The 5,672-nt window shown below is 38.4% G+C and overlaps 1 pseudogene; it reads left to right on the top strand.

The window, feature by feature from the left end:
- Positions 1-370: 370 nt before the first annotated feature.
- LOC114922837 lies at positions 371-477 on the top strand (annotated as a pseudogene).
- The last annotated feature ends 5,195 nt before the right edge of the window (positions 478-5,672 follow it).

Raw genomic sequence — 5,672 nt, 5'->3', positions numbered from 1 at the left:
ATGTTGGGCTTATCAGCTGGAAAGCCAGCAGCCCAGGTTCGAGAGCTGAGCTCAATGCAATGGGGTGAGCTCCTGTCCTCGCTCCACTCCTGCTCACCTAGCAGTTCGAAAGCATACAAATGCAAGTAGATAAATAGGTACCACTTCAGTGGAAAGGTAACAGCACTCCATGATGACATGCTGGCCACATGACCGCAGAAATATCTTTGGACAATGCTGGCTCAATGGCCTTGAAAGGGAGATGAGCAACGCCCCCTATAGTGGGCAACAGCTAGCAGAGTAAAATCCACAGGGACATATTTTTTACTTTGTATTTCTCCAGGAAGAACATTCCAAGTTTGGGATTTCACCATAGACAAACTTATGCACAATACTCTGGTTTCTCTTCAGATTGTATAAATCTTTCGCCTTTTACTAAAGATTTCCGTGGAGAGGAGCATTTATGAGTTTTCATTTGTGAATATTTTATTATATTTCTTATAGTTTTTATTATATTTTATTATATTGATATTATTATTATTTTGAGTAGTAATTTTGTTTAATAATTAAGTTGATTATTTGTTTATTATTGTGTTTAATTTTAAATTATCTAAATTAATTTTAAAAGGGAGTTAAAGTGTGTTATAGATTTGGTTACATAATTAGTTGGATAATATTATTTAGATTATGATTAATATATTTGTAACCCTGTGAACAGCTCTGGGAAGTGGGGGGGTGGGGGGTTTTGGGGGTGGGGAAGGGGGTTTATTTTGTAAATGTTATAAAACTTTTAATAAAAAAAACTTATGCACATGTCTTTCTTGTTATTAACAGGATAGAAAAGATAAATGCACATCTTTTTTTTCTCATGATTTGCAGTAGAGAAAAAAATCTCTTTGATATCCTGCAGGGCTGTTTCCAATCCCTGTACTTAATACGGTTCCAGTTGTAACTGAATAAAATAGATAGACCCATAATTTCCATTAAGTAGTCAGTTAGATAATCCAATGATCTCACTTGTTATGAGTCAGATTCTAAAGATCCACAGATCGCATGGTTATATTACTTATTAAATTTACATGTTGTACCCTTTGCACACCAGATATCTATGTCACTGTGTTTAAATATTTATTAAAAACACCATAACCCAAGAGCAAAGGAGTAAAAGGTGCACAATAAAATATGAAACTAGCATTAGATTAAGGGAGTGATGTAATATATAGCAAGAAATGATACAAATAGAGCAAAGGAGAGATCAATCTCATTCACAGGATGGTGTTTCATGTTAGGTGTGTGCTACTGCCCAAAAGATCTTATCTGAGATACCCACCAATGTAGCATCTATAAGTGGCAGGACACATAATACCATAAATAATCATAGTTCACAGGCTTATTCACATGAAAATAGGCAGTCTTGCAGTTAGCCTGTCTCCAAACTTTATGGAAGTATAAAATATAAATTGCCTTCTCATTGTGCCTGGTTATAAAGTAGAGGACAGCAAAAGTATTCCAAGGCCAGTATAGAGTCATCTACTTAAATCTACCTGCTACATTTTGCAGGAACTGTATGTTCCAAATACTTTTCAAGGGCACCTCCATGTATTGTGTGAGACGGTCATCTAAAAGAGGTTTGAAAAAAGAATATAGTTGGTGAATTCAACAAAACTGGGCAAGCAATTCCTAAGAACAGCTCCAAAATTAGGAATACTTCCAACCCTTTTTCAGAAGAACTGCTACAACTATTAAAACAGTTTGTACCCAACTCCAGATCAAATTGTTTATAAACAACAGCTTCTATATCTAGTTAGATTTGAGTCTTATTTTGTTTATTCAAACCTAGTTCCTTGTTTTCAAGCAATTGTTAGGTTATGCATAAGTTTGCCTGAAAGAGAGAGAGCAGGAGTTCAATCATATTTCCAGTGGTCTTAGAATTATATCCTCAATGGATGCTGAAAGGCAAAGTAATCAAAATACAGCATTAAGGAATCCCAAATACCAAAAGACAAGGAATTATGTGGTGAGTTCTCAATTAGAACTGGATGATCATCTTTCAGAGATATTCTTATGGATCCTGGGTTGGAATAGGTTGGTGTTTACCTTGGCAACTTTAAGATATGTAAACCAAATCTCAGAAATCCCTGCCCAGCATTCCCATCCCAGAATTCTGGGAGTTGAAGTGCATATATCTTAAAGTTATCAAAGTTGAAAAATACTGGATTAGATGACTTTCCAGGTTCCTTCCAACTATGATTCCAGGATGCTATTTTATGAGAACTCTCGGTCTAATAGAAGTGAAAACCCAATGAAATAGTTCCTTTAATTTCAACATCTGCCAAATCTGGTGAGATGTTATTAAATGCTGCTAAAAATTCAAGCAGAACTAATGAGTTCTCTCACCCCCCCCCCACATACACACACACAATTCCCATCATATCAAGAGAAACAAACTTGGTATAAGTGTAAAAACTCCCCAAGTTAAAGTCATGATATGCTGTATGAAAAGAGTCTCACTGAATTTTAAAAAGTATAGACCCTTTTATAAATCTATTGTGCTGGTTTTTTTCAATGTCCTTATATTAGTATTTTGGAACATTGTTATATCAACAACAATCATTTCTATTTCATTCCCACAGAAACTGTGGGACCCAGCAAGACAAACCCCTTGCGCAATATTCTAAGGCTTTTCTCTTACTTTTTCAGGTTATGGCTTATACCTTTCTTGGGGCAATGTAAAGGGCGATGAGCTATATTTACCTTTCTGGGGAAAAAAATCAGGCATATTTAGCTCTGATTTAAGACAAGCAGCATACAGAGATACCAAATATCTGGAACAAATTGTTCAGTGATTTTAGTCTTATTTTTAACCTAACAATGCTTTTAACAGGAGCCAATTGACTTCAGACCTTTAATTATCATTTGCATGTCAAAGAATATCTCACACGTTCAACCTGGTGGTTTTTAAATTGGCATAAGTCTCATAAGAGTTGGCAATGTGATAATTATAAGAATGGATAGTTGGCCATTATGAAACTCTGGTCATTCACTTGTTTATCTTTAGGGTCTGTTTTTTGCACAGAATGTTTCAGTCTTCCATCTATCTTTCCTTTCATACAGAAGATGTGCAGCAAAGAGCGGAGTCTATTACCACCCTTCACCTTTCTCCACAGAGGCTGCTTTATGACTTAATTTCTCTTTGACTTCTCAGCTGATGTACTACAGAGCTGTTAGGTAGAATGAGGCATCAGGTGTCTGTGTCATGCTAGCAATAGTAGCAAGACTAACAGAAGCCGTATAGGTAGCAGAAGTAGTAATAGTAGGGGTGGCACTATATTTTCTGTTCTTATGATATGGTTAATGGTCTTACACCAAGATAGGCCATCACCTAAAAAAAATCCCAACAGTGTCTACAACTTTTTTGAGGGCTCCAGAAATTCCCTTTGACCCCAGCTGTGAACCTGGCAATACCATTTCCAGTTACTTGGATGGTGGAAACACATAAAGGTGTAATAGGTTTTAAATCATAGGAAGGGGAAAAAAGGAAGGTGACTTTCCTCACTGCCGATATGCAATGCCTGGGGAGAAACCACACATATCAGAGAAGGGTTTATGATGGAATGTTCCCCTCTGTCCTCCCAAGGGAGCACACCCAGCATCTACATTAATGTATTTTTCATTCCAGGCAAATATATGCATCTTTGGCTCTGAAAGAATTAGAAATAAATAACTACAGGTAGTCCTCATTTACAATCACATTTGAGCTCGGCAACGTGGTCATTAAGTAAAGAGGTTGCTAAATGAATCTGCGATTGTGCTTCTAACCTTACTTCAATTTTCCTTTACTTTACAGATCTGTGAAGGCCATAAATCCGAAGACTGGTCGCAAAGTCACTTCGCCATCACCATTTGCAACAGTAAATGGTCACTAAATGAGGCCGTACCCGTAGCTAAATGAGGAGTACCTGCATTGCGCATTAGTAGGCTGTGCAATGCTTTGAATGGTTGTATACTTTTGACAATGCTTTAAGCCAGGGTCCCCAACTCCTGGGCTGTGGCTCACTACCGAGCCGGGCCCTCTTTACAACTGGGCCACGTGAGTGGCGGGCGGGAGGGGCACGAGTGCATGTGTGCAACTTGACTTGCATGAGCAGCAAGTGGGTGCACGTGCACACACGTGCATGGCTACACTTGTGCAAGTCAAGCTGCATGCACGTGAGCATGTGCACTGGCCTGCCACTCACAAAAGTCAAGCTGCACACCCTTGCACACCAGCCCACTGCTCAAGTAGCCTGGTTCCCCTCTGGCCCCCACTGCTGGGCCGCCAAGCCACAAACAGTGGGGACTGCTGCTTTAGGCAACCCATCAAAGTTTTGGAGGGCTACTTTAGAGGGTCTCCTTTGGTAATTTTAATGGCCAGAAGAGGTTCGGGAAGCTCTTGAAAGTTCCAGGGAGACCCTGCAGCAGCATGAATCATCTCACTGCTTTACCTCAAATAATGGTTGCCTCATTGAACAAAATCACAGTCATTTCCTACAAACCTATTGCATAGTGATATTGCTCAGCACCTTAGTACGACTAGTCCTCAACTTATGAACACAACTGGGAACATAACTTCCATTGCTAAGTGATGTGGCCATTAAGTGAGCTGTGGCCAATGTTATGATCATTTTTGATGCAGATGTTAAGCGAATCATGCAGTTGTTAAGCGAATCTGGCTTTCCCCATTAACTTTGTTTATCTAAAGCTCCGTGGGAAGGTCACAAAAGGTGATCACGTGACCCCGGGACACTGAAACCATTGTAAATACATGTTGGTTGCCTAGTGCCTGAATTTGGATTGCATGATTGCAGGTACACAGCAATGGTTGCAAGTGTGACCTAAGTCATATTTTTTTACACCCAATCATTGGGTCATTTTTTTTTTAAATTTTTGGTAAAAAGCAAGAAAATATGAGAAATAACACCAATCACATTGTCTCAGAGTCTTGATTTTACTTTTTCTAGAGAAAGCATTCCAACCCATAGAAAGTATATATGAGGTCAGGTCGAAATGACAATTATTAATGAAAGTCCTTTATGTTATATGAATGCTTCAAAATTGGTTTCTGCTCTTGATGTATTTTCTTTGTAATATTCTACTGCATCTGTTCATAATTAATTACTATCATCTTCACCAGTTGATGGGAGTTTATTTATGGGGTATGGAAAGATTTGTGTAAAAGAGGAGTAGTATTTAGTTCTTTGGAACTAAATGCTTTGGATCATTACAAATCCTGAAACTCTGTGTGAAAGGCAGCCCTTACATATGGTAAGTCAATATGTTACTTTAGGTGTCCAAAGTAATTGGCAACAGATATACTTTTAACCCCAGGCAGTTCTTTTCAAATAAGTAGTGGGGGGGGGGGGAAGGAGACAGATGAAATAATCATAAAACCTCGGCTTAGATTAAATTTAATATAGAAACTGATTTCAACGCATCCTAATAAAAAATAGATATGAGGAAGTTATGTGATAGTTTGTGATGATGAAGACGTGAAACATATACACCCAGGGACCTGCAGAAACATACCCTTGCACATGCGGGGGGGGGGCTGGAATTATAAACACCGATAAAACGCTGATACCGTAATTATAAACACTGATACTCCAAAGAGAGAGAAAAGAAACTTAGTAAATGTAAAGAGGAGCCAATGAATT

This window comes from Protobothrops mucrosquamatus, unplaced genomic scaffold (genome assembly GCF_001527695.2).
Source record: "Protobothrops mucrosquamatus isolate PMUCROS unplaced genomic scaffold, P.Mucros_1.0 scaffold1057, whole genome shotgun sequence".
Taxonomy (NCBI): domain Eukaryota; kingdom Metazoa; phylum Chordata; class Lepidosauria; order Squamata; family Viperidae; genus Protobothrops; species Protobothrops mucrosquamatus.
The sequence above is the reverse complement of the archived record's forward strand: the minus strand, read 5'-3'. Positions and strand labels throughout refer to the sequence as shown.